The 14,475-nt window shown below is 44.6% G+C and overlaps 1 non-coding gene across 1 annotated transcript; it reads left to right on the top strand.

Moving 5' to 3' along the window:
- Positions 1-1,056: 1,056 nt before the first annotated feature.
- TRNAY-GUA (transfer RNA tyrosine (anticodon GUA)) lies at positions 1,057-1,139 on the top strand. Its single transcript has one exon. It is a non-coding gene; the product is annotated as a tRNA-Tyr (tRNA).
- The last annotated feature ends 13,336 nt before the right edge of the window (positions 1,140-14,475 follow it).

Here is a 14,475-nt window from a genome sequence, read left to right as displayed (position 1 = left end):
TCTGCCGAGGAACGTAGTCGCTTTCTGGTTGAGTTGAGCGTATGTCTTTGCCCAGATATTTTTCCTTTGTTTGAAAAAGACTAACTACTATAGTATAGTAAGGGGCCTTTTCTTGCTCGTTAGCGCTGTTTTTTGATTGCAGGGCGCTAGCTTACTAATAAAGAATAAATATATATATATAGGGCTTTTTTCTTTCATCTTTCAGCTTGATCGGAATCGATTCTATGATTGAATAGCAGAAGTGCTACTTATTAATTAGTAGTATAAACTCGGAGAGACAGACAGAGAGGCAATCATACCTGCTAACTCCTAGGATGAGAAGTAGGTCCCTTGTTTTTGGCAGGAATAGTTCCATTGTTGCCCCTCGGGAGAGTGAGTCTACTTAGCGAACTGGCAGGACGCGGAGATCGATTGATAAAGATGAATCTCGAGAGTGGATGGTTGACCGCCGCCCCCTTGTCCTGGAGGCTCTCCGGCCGAGGAGGGGCTTGCTATCGTAACCTTTTATCCCGGTGTATGTGAAAAAGAGTGACGAACCCTTTTTTGTTCGGTCATAGGTTGGTGTCCAAAGAACGAGAGTCGGCTTCCTTAACTTAAGTCCGTTGTTCCTCAGTAGCTCAGTGGTAGAGCGGTCGGCTGTTAACTGACTGGTCGTAGGTTCAAATCCTACTTGGGGAGAATTTGGAGTTATAGCTTTTCTGACCTAGCGACCCCTGTCCTTCCCCTTAGTTTCTAAACTAGCAGAATCGTGGGACATCCAAAGTGGGAAGTTTCTTGTTTCTTTTTTTTCTATTTCTTACTCCCTTTTTTAGTTTAGGAACTTGGTTCGTTCAATTCACTTGCTCATGAACTCGCAGCTTCGCCAGAAGCGACTAGGGGGGAGCTGTCGTAGAAGCTTTGCCCTTTGTACAGAGATTGTTATGAACTGACTAGCGGAACGCTAGCTAAGCTAAAAAAGAGTCTGAGTTCCCTTCAATCAAATCAATAAGCTTTATTTCAGGTTTTTATCCCTCCTTCTTAGAACCCATTGATGGAGGGGGGCCTCGGCCCGGGAAGGGGAGAGTGGCCGAGTGGTCAAAAGCGACAGACTGTAAATCTGTTGAAGTTTTTCTACGTAGGTTCGAATCCTGCCTCTCCCACTTGTTTGTTGTAGACTTCTTCGAAGAGAAAGGGGGAGAAAGAAATCCTATAGCTTAGCTTGAGTAAAGCCCATTAGTATTAGTAGTAATTGGATCTTTTCTAAGGTTTGAGGATGCTGTACCGATAGGTGCGGGAGATTTATATTGATATAAAGATAACGTCAGCATATTGGCTCCAGCCGGTAGCACGGGGCTTGCGAATTCTTCGATCCATACCCTCTGAGTTAAAGAGTGGGTCGGCACAGTTTTCCAGGTTGGTTCAAACTTCATCCCTTGTTCAAGGGGAATAGTTTGAATCTGGGGTACATAACGGTTTACAAGACGATTGAAGGACTCCTTTATGGAGCCAACCAACTCAACAACAGTGTCCATACAAGACACCGGCTGAGATATACTGGAAAAGTGTTTTCTACCCGTTTTGCTAAGGTTATAATCTTAGAAAAGGAGAAGAAAGATACCATTTAACCAGCATATCCGCCTTTTGATCCCGTACACATATCATCCTTCTATGATGGGAAGGGATTTACCTGGGCTTGCACTGGAAATCCTATGAGAATATGACAATAGGAGTTTTCTTAACTGCTAAGCTTACACAGACTCCTGAAAGATTCGGACGAAGGCATTCCAAAAAAAAAAAAGAAGAAAGCTATTTATACGCTAGAGCCTTACAGAGACTTCCTAAAAAGAAGTGACCTTATCTAAATCTAAGGTAAAAACTCAAAGGCCCACATGCTTTCCTTTTTTGCTTGCCTAAGTCCCTTTTTCTACATATGGATTGAAAAAAGTTTTTCGGCCTGTCATGGACAGAAACTAAACCAGGCTCGCGTAGATACATTACCTGAACCATGCTTTTCCCAAGCGGGGGTCTAAGACCCTTTTCGGAAGCAAAACCCAGAGCAAAGGGGGGCACGGACAGCAGTTAGAACATACAGATAAGAGCACATAGCATCACTTACATCAGAAGTGGGATCACTCACTTCAAACCTTACTTCACAAGATCTTATCGCATTGAAAATCCGTATGGTGCAGTTATGAACGGAAGCACTGGGGTTAAGCCGAAAGTAGAAGTCGAAAGAGTAGTAGGAGTAGGCGAGAAGCCGGCGCGTCTTCATTTTGGGAATTCCTAACGGAATGAATATAACCAAGGGGAATGGAAATCATCGAAGATATAGTGTGTGTGCCGTGAGTAATCAATCTTCGCAAAGACAGAATCATGGATGTGGTCGTACTAATACTAATACTAATAAAGGATACTCTTTTGATACTTCTTTAATAGATCAGGAATTTATTTTCTTCAAAAATGGATTTGACTTTGCTTTTTAGGATGCTAAGGTTGGGGTGCTTATCCTCGTTTTAGTGATGTGCAGGCCCACTCGATGAAACGAAAAAGCTTGACAAGCTGGATGGATATTGGGTCACGGACATAGGAATACGGAATTAAAAAACCTGAGGCATTTAGGAAAACAACAAGCCTTGGTGCGACCTGACTCGGAACTGGAATTGGCAAAGAAGGAAGCCCCAGGTGCTTGAAAGACCAATACGCTCTAATGAGTCCCACTTACCAATATTTAAGGTGCACCGCAGGACTCATTCTGATCCACCCGCGGACACCCCTATCTTAAGCAAATGCCGACTTACCCTTGGCCTTCCCAGATAAGAAAAAAAAGAGAAAGAATTGCCTCTCGCTCACACCCTTTCTAGGGGCGAATCATCGGATCGGATTGACCACCCTTTCTTTTCGCTTTTGATGCAGCTACAGCCTTTTCAACTGCTATTTGCTCGGTAACCATTATCTAGTCATGAAACGGGAACCGTAAATGAATACGAATAGGCCCTTCGAACTTGATTCACAAGACAGGCTCCGGTCTTAGGCATGTCTATCAGGTCCATTCTATCTCCTCCTCGAAGGAAGAGGCTCAAAGGCGAAAGGGATCGCCCTTGACCCCACTACTGCTCAGCTTACTTGCTTTCCCTAAGCACACACACTAAGTAGATAGTAGGCACAGGTACGCTAGGAGCTCATCGAACTTAACTTGTAGAGTGAGACCAGTGCTCGATATGGTTCATTTCAGTTCTCGTTCTCTCGATATGCTTCAACACATACCTGTCATCTATCTTTTTCAAGCGGTATCTCAGTCTGCTTTCCCTGATATTGGTAGTACGTACTATCTTTCCTTGCGTGGAAGTAGTTCAAAGCTATCTTGAGATATATCTAAAAGCTATATATAAGGAGAAGTCCCGGTAGAGCTATTTCATGCCCTCTTATATGCTCGCTAACGTTTGTTAGCTCGTTTCCAAGTACAGAAGGCGGGTCTGGGAGACTTTTAAGTGAGAGAAGACCGCTGATAAAACAGTAGTGCTGCTCACTGATCGGTAGGGAGGAAGGAAGCATAGCAGGGGAAGGGGATAGCAAGAGAGAGAGACATGCGAGTTCGACTCTCGTTCTATCCATGTTCAGCAGTCCTTGTCCATGTTGGAACTGGGCAGTACCGCTCAACTACGAGATGCTTGAAAGTAGTTGCTTTTACTGTCTTTATTGAGATGTTCCGTGTACCGCACCGAGCCTTAATAGGTTGAGATTCTGTAAGTAACTACTCCGTGCAGGAATCTCTTTATGGAGGGAATTTGGATTTGTTATGAGATGGACTTCTTTTTCAATGATTCTTCTGATTTACTTCCTCTGGCAGTTGTAGTCATTTATGCTCTGTGGTGGCGGCGCCCTTTACCATTATTAAATTTGCCTCGACCCGACCCCGATCTGACTTTAGCATTTGATGCTCTGAGATATGAAATATCTTCTTTACTATAAACCCTGTTCAAGGAACGCTTTGGTGAGTATTACGAATTGCCAAACGGCTTCACTTTCTCAGCCGTTGGTGAGCATCTATATTTTACGATCTTGATGTGACGGCTGGGTCTTGACCTAGCTACCGAACTGACTTAATGAAATGGTAGACGTGGCCAAAGGAAGGGGTCGAAGGACAACGAGAACTCACAGCTTTCTCTCTATCCTGCCTGAGGCCAAACTCACACTTTATGGAGCTATAGCATACATTGAGCCTGCAGGGAGAGCCCTCTGGAATTGCAAAAGCCTTTGCCTCTATAACAGCCTCAATTCAAAGAAAAGTGTAAGTTACATTGATTCGGTCTTCGGGCTCACCTGATCTTCTTGGGAGCGTACCCTACAAGGGAAGAGAGTAGCCTGGGACAAGATATCTGATTTACGCAAGGCCAAGCCGACCTTCCGCTTCCGGAATGGATTTCTTTGAGACAATAAAAGAAAGATAGATAAGGGATTTTTCTTTCCCAGCCGTTGCCCTTGTCAGAGAGATTCCTTTTTTTCTTTAAATAAGAGAATTCTGACCTCAACCTCACTCAAGGGATAGAAAGGGGCGATGAGCTCAGTGGAGTAGAAGCCGTCCTTCTGAAATAGAAAGCCCTAGCTATGAGTTACTCCAATCTAGCCGTGAAGCGCGAGGGCCAATATTCAAATGAAAGCAAGGGGCTGATTGTCCTCATGGGGAAGGGATGAATACGAGCTGTCGGAAGAGCTGCTCTCTAAGAAGCAACCAATCCAAGAATTTCTTGATTTGGTAGAGTACCAGTCACAACACTAGAACCAAGTTAGGTGAGCTTGAATGCATAGGTAAGAGCGGGGAAAGCTGCTCTTAGAGCGTACTCCTTCCGATCTAGGCGTATGGTTGAATCTATCCTTCAAGTAGTGCTTGATTGAGGGATGAACCCGAATCCGTACTTTCCGGTACTTTTCCTCTTTCAAGTGGGTTGAACTCTTTCTTTTTCTTTTATTGGCACGGATGGACACCTCGAAGAGAATCCTTCTTCTTCTGCCTGGCTGGCTTTGTACTGACTGATAAGAGTCTCCAATATGCAAGCCTTACACGTGACTTAGTAAGCCAAAACAGGGCAACCCACTGCTCGCGACGTGCGGTGCGAGTTGCTTTGTAAAAGGTATTTATGTATCAATCAGTAGCCAGAGAAAAAAAAAAGTACAATTGCAACTTCAGACATTGAAGAAGATTTTTTAATGAGCAAATTTGGCGCAAGCCAATGCCGCTAATAAACACCCTTTTTGAAATTGAAATGAAACAACTTTGAAGCGCCCTAACATGTACCTACGGAGCAGAAGATAGATCGGTCCTCGTAGAACGTTCAAGACTTTAAGTCTGTTGTTCCATATCAATTACTAAACCTCGTGGTATCCACGTACAAAACATACCATTACCAATAAAAGAATTAGCACATTGGTGTCGGTCTACTAAGCCAGTCAATCAAGTATGTAGTGTAGAGTCCATGGTGTAGGACAGGTTTTAGTACGAGGAGTTCAATGAAAGGATTTCTCTATAGTAAGAGTGATCCATGGCCTTTCGCCTAGAGTCATAGAAGAATTCCTTCATGCTTCCCATAGGGGTAGGAAAGAGTCAAGTGGCCGGTTAAGCAGCTAGTCCTACCTAATCTAGGCACATACGCCGGTGAGAGCAGTGCCTTTTCAAATCAAAGCTTAGCTTCTGAGATTCTCTGACTAATAGAAAACAATCTTTTGGGAAAGTATTCTGCGCTCTACTCTATTAGGCTGTGGGGCCCAGATCTTCTTGAATAAACTACTGTTTGCCCCTTGGAATGAAGCCTCTTAGGCTGTCTACCTTTGATTCAAGAGTCTCACCTTGGCGATCTACTGAGAAGGTCGTATCCATGGTCTCGACTCGCTCATACCCAGCCCACCTCTCTGAGGGGGACTTCCTTGCTATGCCACCATCCTATTAGCTTAGCTGGTAGTTAATCTATTTACTAGTCTGATGCACACTTGGAAGGCTCTCCTTTATCTTACCAGTCGTGCAGCACTATACACGCGTTTAGGTCATCATTCTTATCTAAGGCGGATAATTGGGCTTATAATGCCTTTGTTTTATGGACCTCGGGACCTTTCATTTCCAACTTCGGCCTATCATCTTATGTTTTTAGTTTCAAAAAAAGAAAAGGTTCGCGCCCTAGAGTGCATCCACGTCTTAGCCTTCACGGATGAGGCCTGCTATGACAAGGGATAGATAGGCACTACCTCTAACAAGGTAGTCCTATGGCGATAGAATGCCTTCTGGATACGACTAAAGAATAAACCATTATCTATATTCCTAGTCCCTTTGTCTGAGCACAGGTGACTCTCTTAGTGTTAGTACTTGTTCAGTTAAGATGTACATAGTCTTTAGGGTACGGTCATTACGCAGCAATATATCTTCCCCACTGGGCGTGGTATACAAGATAGCATCTAGCAAAGGACTTATCAAACCTGTTCCGAATCCAGAATCGAAAGCCATAGGAACAAAGCTTGAGGAATACTGTGACTTCCATCAAGCCAAAGCAAAGTGAACGAATTGTTCATAATGGTGTCTGTGTGAAAAGGAGATTCCTTAGAAAGATTTGACTCCTCAACAGCTGTTCTCCCCTTACACCAACTGTATGTAGTTGAATCGAGATTGGCGTTGCCTGGGTCAACTCTCTCCTATCTCATGTTGCTATTTTAGCTTTCATTTCCGTTATGTTACATATTGATCTTCTTTGACCCGCGAAAGCGAACGAGGAAGCTTACCATTCCGCCGTCGGTCAGTTATTCAAAGAAGAGTATCAACGGTATAACTACGAAATATTGATAGCAAAGCTCGGACTTTCATCCCAAACTCTTTCTTCTTTCGAATCTGAACCATGAAAGTCAGTCAATGTTGGCTTCCTCGATTACACAGTTGACCACACGCATTCAACGGTAGGGAGTAAGACCTTCTCTTTACAATTTGGAAGGTAAATTCCAGGGATACTCATCGAGTGGACCATACCAAGGCTTTCCAAGAAAGCTCCTTCTTTGCTTTTCTGATTGATCTCATTGTGGACGTGTAGAGATAGGCACCTTATCTATGCAATATAGATCTCTCTAGACAGATTCGTGAAAGATCCATTTATTTACGCCATGGAAGTTTCATTGCTGAATGACTTGTCTGCTACCAACTCCTTCCTCTATGGGTAGGGCATCTCTACATGTGAGACCTTGTATACAAATTGATCACATACCGCCGAGTAATTAAAGAAAAACTCCTCCTTGCTTTCATGCATAGCAGACTAACAAGCTGAAAAGTGATCTCGCTGTACCCGATCCCCAAGCACTGACATTGAGAGAAGAGTGGAACGGGACTAGCCTTATAGGGGACTTCCCCGGATACTTATCAACTCATATCGGAGCAAGGAAGCTAGCAACCTACTGAGACTGAGACCGCGCGAAGCAATACCACATTCTCAATACCCCGGAAGACAGCGATGTAGGGCTTCGTTCTTCTCTTGTTCCTGTTTCCATACGGTATCGATGGGCCGATCGTTTCCTCTGGGAAAACTAGCAAATAGCATTTCCCTGGAAGTGGCATGTCAAAAAGGAGGAATTTAGATCCCACCTATGGGCGAAATCAATGAAGACCTTTTCCCTCCCTTCGGTCGCCTCTATTTCGAGAAATGTTGTTCTTCACTAGCGGCAAAACTAAGAATGATTTTATCCCTCATGGGCTGGCATGAGAAATTGAAATTGATCGATCTCCCCGATGGGAAGAAAGATTCCTAACAGTTATAAGACGATTATGTGCGGCGTAAATGGTGATCATTGCAGGATAAAACTTGGTGCTATAGCAAAACAACTTTTTCTTCCACGCACAGAATAGGTTGTTCAAGAAGGGGACAGGGATGTGGATCTCACTACTATTGATTAACCGGTGTCAGTTGCTTTAACAGCTTTCCATGGGCATCCACCCGCAAAGATAAGAGGCCTACGCAACGATCCTTAGAACTCTCCGGTTCAAAGCCGCCCGCAATCGATACCTTTCCATTCCTATATCCTATACGATACGCTATTTTCCTGTTTCAAAGAGCTTATTCGAGAACAAGGCGCAGCAAGAGCTAATTCGATAACAGGATTCTTCGCAATTAGCCTTTCCTCGCTTTCGCTTTCAAGGGGCGTAGCGCTTGCTTACTTCTTAGAGTAGAGTCCGGAATTTTTAGCTTATTAGGTCACAATCCTGTCTTATTTAGATCTTCTTTCAGTCTAGCCCTTCTTCCACATGAGATCCTATTTTTCCTAACTCCATGTAGCACCACTATCCAATGAAAAAAAAAATCCTGCTATTTCACTCCTGGAATTCCCTGATAGAGAACTCCAGTTCTATACCTGGGGCTAGCTACTAGCTCAGACTCCGGCTTCTTAGTGTGGCCAAGTGGTAAGTCCTTTCTTTTCTGTCTGAGAATATGTCTTATCTTCCGAGGTGGCATGAGACAATAAGTGAGTTCCAGTTTAGTCTTTTGAATGTTCCTGAGGTGGATCGAGTCTCTGGTAGTTCTAGGTGGCTAGAGACCAGGGCTAACAGTCCTAGAAAGAGCAGTCCTATTTCTAAAGTACACGAACATCTTTGACATAAGGACGCTTTCAATCTTTCTTCATGAAAGCCAGACAGCGGAGCGGAGATAGAGTCCAAGCGCACTATAGCACTGCAGGGAAAGAAAATATCTTCCTTTGAAAAACTAAAGTAGTACTAAATCAAAGAAAGACATGAATTGCCCGAAGGCCAGGTTCTTTATTCCCATAGGCACAAAGACCGATCCCGACCGTCCCTTATTATTTGATTTTACACGTGCCTGGAAATGATGCTTGAATTCTTGCTTGTCTTATGAGCCATTTACTTACTTATGGAAGACATGGGGCACGAACGAGAGCATGGTTAATTAAGTAGGCTATGGAGCATGAGCCATATCAGTGCTAGAAAGACTTCCTTTTTCGATATGGTTTGATAGTAGGAGAGAAGTAGTACCCCTACGAGCGATGGATAAGAAATGCTTTTTTTTTTCAAGCGGAAGAAACTTCACTGCAGGGGAAGGCTTATGTCACTCGGATGGGAAGGCGCTAGCCGCATGGAGTAGCCATAAGAGTTAGAAGACCGCCATCAAGGATGACAAGTCACATCGGGACAGCCCTTTTTCCAGCTAGCTGATATAGAATGGAAGGGGAAGGAGGAGAAAGATAAAAAGGCAATCAACAGACTCTGATAGACGCTATGGGACCATCTCCCTTGGGAGAAGCCTTTCCGTTGTTCCAGGGTTTTCTTACTATTGAGGTCCATTTTTCCTATCATGGCATGGGGATTAGAGAGAAGATCAAGAGTTTCGAACAAGCACGCAAGCCTGAAAGCATGAGTTTCCAGCGATCGAAGTTCAAACTTGGCCGGACAGGAAAGAGGGAAAGCCTTCTTCTCAATGAGCTGTATCCATTATACAATCACCGGGCTTTGCCAAAGACAGTCCCAGTAAAGGGGTGTGTAGCAAAGCATCCACCGAGACTAGATTGGAAGATAGTCATGTGCTCTATGAAAGCAATCGAACATCATGTGTGAAGCATATGAGATGGCTAGCCGGGCAGTTCCATCATAGTTCGTGACAGGGTGTAAAGGATATATGATCTTACTTTACGATTGAGGTCTTCTTTCTCCTCTTCTTCACCGGGAACCCCTATTTCATCAACCAGACGGACAATGGGAAGCGTCTGAGCAATAAAAAGATAAGCCAAAAACGTGAAGTAGAGGGATCCCATCCTGACGGATGAGCTGCTCCCTCCCCCGGTTAACTACCACTACCCGGTCTTCCCTTTGAATTGATAGCTTCCGCTGGAGCACTTGCCTTCGTGATGAATCCCTTGAGCTTTGACTATCTTTTTGCTTCTTCTTGCTAGCCTTCGATTGTATGGTTTCCTGTATCGCTCTTGTCAAGCTCCAGCCCGATCCCTGTGATCTCGTACTTGGCCTTCCCCCCCTCTTTATCTTCGTCCCGGGATAGAGCCTTTCACTAAAGGGAAGGTTCCCGAGCTTGGCCGAAAAAAATCCTGGAAGTAGCACTGCTTTGGCGATTGGCAAGACATATCCGAGTAGCGCTGCCTGAACGAAGCGTGGGCGTAAAGCATCAAGTGGAGGCGTCGAATCCTTGCAAGAGGGGGGCAGACCGGTCAAAGCCAAGTCCAGACGAGCTGGCCAAAAGGCATAGGGCCAAGGCGGAGCTGGCAGGCTCATCTCACTTATTGTGTGCTTTGTTGGAATAGACTGACATCAAGGGAAAGTGCACTTTATCTCGATTCCTCTCTTTCTACAACTCTTTCCAACCCACTGCTCAGCCCCCCTCCAAACTATGGCATCAAGGTCGGACCAAGGGTCGGGCCTCCACCGATCTACTGATAAGGTAAGGGGAAAGACAACTGAATAAATAGGTCTATCTATCCTATAAAGACGGGCTAGAGTAAACGCCAAGCGCTGGCCCATTAGTGGGTTCAATTCCTGCTTGCCTCTCATTTTCAATTGTTTGTTAGAGTAGTCTCGATCCTATTGAACATAAGCTATATCACAGGGAGTAAGTAGATCATGATCGGAGGGGACGACCGGAGAAAGATAAGTCAAGGAGGACCCGAAGAGGAAGAGCGGTCCGTCCTAAACGAAGAGCGGTCGCTGAGAGCGAAATGAACTGATTTGGCCGGAGGGGGCCACGGGATTAGACTCTCGATGTATTATTACATTTCTAGCGGGAGGAGAGTAGCCCCGAAAGAAGTCGGTCCTAGCGAAAACACATAATACAGCTTATGGCCGAGAGTGTCATGAAAGAAAGGTCAGTCTGCACAGGCGGGACGTGACATTAATAGACAGGTCAAACTGTGGAATCGTCTGATTTTCACTCGGATGACGTAATTCAATTTGATTTATATCAGTGTGCAGCAGCCCCTATGACAGAATTGAACATCAGATATATCACATCCATAAAAAGATTAAAAACAGTCGGTTATGAGAGCAGCACTTTTCCTTGCGGGGGCCCCGTCTCCCATCGGTGCGCTGGAGACGATTCTTTCTGTATCTTCGGCTTCGTCTTCTCCTCCTTCTGAGTCAAACAGATAAAATAAAACATGTGAATGAACGAATTTATCGTAGATTGCACGAGCAAACCACCCTTTTTTACTTTACAAATGATTGTGATTGTGGAGTTGAGGCAGGGGCTCTTGCTTTTTACTAGGCTAGACGACTCGGCGATTCTACCCTACTTTTTTCCCAGGATTGGACGCCTATTGACGAAGCTCAGGATTGGATTGTCGCCTTACTGCTTGACGAGAACAACCTACCACTGACTTTTTGAAAGTACCTATCTCATTGCACTAAAAGAGTCTGTCTTTGACGATAGGGCTTGAGGTCGATCGGTCCACCACTAAGGATCTATGGTAGGTCAAAGAGCGCAGAGAAGATTGTCCACCACTTCTTCTTGTACGCGCTATAAGATATAGGCTTTCTATGAAAGCTCGTAAGATCAGCTGACAAAACAAAACAGAAAGGGATTCGGACTCGCCTGGTTCATGTCTATCGACGAGGGATCTCAGATTGCGCTTGACCGCAGACTCGTAGCATGGGTGAGAATTCTTCATCTTAGGTAATGAAGGTGGGCGGCTCGTCGTCTTTGAAAAAGGAAGGGATGATTCTTGCCAAACTCTGTCATGCCCATCCTCCTTGGAGTTTAAAAAAAAAGATCCCCTTATGTTTTTCCGTCTTCTTCTCTGCCGAAAGGAAAGACAAAGGCGAGGGAGTCCTCGAACGGGGAAACCCACGATTGAGAGGTCAGATCACACCATCCTCATTGATCCAACTCGGGTTGGTATGCTCACAAAGAGAGACCCTACCACATGTGTTTCAGTTTGAGAGCCACCCTGTTTTCTCGATGTCTTCTTCTCTTTCGGGTGGGAGGCATTCTTCAATAGCTTTCATTACTGAGGGGCCCAATCCTAAGAATAAGAGTATCAAAAGACTCGATCTATCCGACCTTACCATAGTCTCCCTCGAGGCGCGGTCAACCTAGCAGGTGTCATACCTTCAAAAGAGATGGCTCAGACAGATTAGCTATAATGCGCAGTTAGATACTTCGATGGCTCTCGAACTAGCTGTGTTAAGCATATAGCTAGCCTTCTATTACCTTATTTCTCCAAATTTATGAATCCATAATTGTTGCCATTCAGTCTCTTATTAGCGATAGGGGCCGTCATCCAACATGCTTCTATCTAAGTGATTTCATACCTTATTCCCTCCGCCACCCTCACCCTTCTAAGCTCCTTTGCCCTATGCCTTTAGTTAGTCTGCTTTGAATGATCATTTCACTCTTCGAAGGTGAGCGAAGTACTTCGAGGGATTAGATGGAAGGAACCTCTGCTAAGAATGGAATACAATTCTTTGTGTCCTTATTTAGCTTTCAAGTGGGAGAGGACTTCCATAGAGTGAGCCCTTCGATCGCGGTGCTCATCTTACCACCCTAACTACTAGCGCAGTCCAACTTATCCCTGCTAACCCACAACTAAAGCACCATGACTCTTTGATTCCGAAATGCGGCCGAGGGCATCGGAAAGGACACATCACACGCCCTAACTCCACGAAGGGATGGATGGAATAGACAGGCACAAACCGTTGACCCTAATCTTACCAAGATATACAGGTATTCAATCCAGAATGGGCACAGAAACTGTTCAGGAAGTGAATAAAGCAGAAAGATACACATTAGTATTGGACTTAACCCCAGAGGAGAAAGAAGAACCTCCGCTTGTCCTAGAGCTAGCCTCAGAGTCAGAAGTTTATGTTAACCATACCACTAGGACAGGAAGGGTCTATCAACCGCCTCATTTGCAAGGCTAAGAAGAGCAAGAATCTATTATGCCTTTCGCTCAGTTATGAGCCAACAGGAATTTGACTGGATTGAGACTCGCGGTGCTTACACCTCTAAAGTCAGCCTCGCTCAACAATTCCTCGAGACCAAAGCAAAAGTTCTCTTTCGATCCCAAGGAGTTCATTACCTATTATTGTTGGCTATTCCAATGCCAATGCCAATGATAGAGAGATTAGGGGAATATACTGACCGAGAAGAGAGAGTAAGACCCTAAATGCTTACGGGACAGAGAGGACGCTAGTGAGATGCGCAGGTGTATGAGCTCTGAGATGTGTAGGTAGAAAGAGAAGAAGCCGTTCCAACTGGTCCTATCATCCTAGGGTAGTAGTCAATCCGATGTAGCTAATCCGACCGGCATTAGTAGACGAGTACAAATGAATATAGTAGCCCTATACAATAGACGGTAGTTCCATTAGAAATTCTATGTAAAAAGTAACCTACCGGTTACAAAGGCCTATGAATTTACAAAGTCAACATCGGAGAGTCTTCTTAACAGCTGTACTAATGCCGTTCGCCTTGACTTTAGTCATGTAGAGCATTTTCTTTTGGCATAGGAGCCTTCTAGGCCTACTGACTCTTATCTAAAGGGGCATATCGAGATCCCTTAGCCCACAAAGCCCTTGACTTTCCTTCTCTGCTTCGCACCATCGTGACACTCACCCTTCGTTACCCAGCCCATCGCTAACGCTCAGCCTCGTCTTTTGATTTGACGACCTATTTCCCTCTTTCTCTATTTAGGATAGAAAGCATAAGGTCGCAAGTGAAGCTTCTGGAGAGAGCAATGAAAGAGTTAGAATTGGACCCATAACATTGACACAGGGAGAATCCATTGCTTGGTTTCCCACAGGCAGAAAAGGACTTGGCCTGGATGTAAACTGTAAAATGAAAAGAAAATTGTAGTATCCAAAAGGGCAGCTAAGCTAGCAATCCGAACAAGAAGATCTTCCCGTGGACTCAACAGGGTTCACGAATCTTATCAACTATTTACATGAAGTAAAGTTGGAATAGATCCCAGACTTCGGAGATAGCCACCACTACTACTACTTTAGAAAGGACCGAATGGCGTGCCTTATACCTTTCAAATGAATGGTGGGGAGACCGGAATCGCTTTTGTCGCTCCGGATTTCCTCTTAGCCGAAAGGGTCGAGGCAGGAAGGAGAACGCTATATATACACCTCTTTGTACCTGGGACTAGACATAATAGCTTGAGAAAGGCTCGGGAAAGTACGTTGTGTATTTTATAGCACACGAGATAGGCGGCTTGGCTTAGAGCCTACACCAATCTATCTGTTCTATCTGTAATAGTTCGATCTGTCTTCCTGAGATGAGAATTTGTTTTGAAATAGCTAGATTAGAACTGGCCGCCTTGCCTTGGCTTATTGTGTGATTTTTGAGCAGGAGCGAGCTGTCTTTGGCACAATCTGTACTGTAGCCGGGAAAGCAGGAGTCAAGCTGTTCACAAGCAGTGGTTATGAGCCGCATCTAAAGCCAATCCATTTACAAGTGAAATCTTGCCCAACTCCAACTACAAGGAAAGAAAGGGGTGAGGTGCTCATTCTGTATAAAT

Source organism: Vigna unguiculata, unplaced genomic scaffold (assembly GCF_037176805.1).
Source record: "Vigna unguiculata cultivar grain cowpea cultivar isolate G323 ecotype 2 unplaced genomic scaffold, ASM3717680v1 ptg000446l, whole genome shotgun sequence".
In the NCBI taxonomy this organism is placed as follows: domain Eukaryota; kingdom Viridiplantae; phylum Streptophyta; class Magnoliopsida; order Fabales; family Fabaceae; genus Vigna; species Vigna unguiculata.
This window is presented reverse-complemented; position numbering and strand designations above follow the sequence as displayed.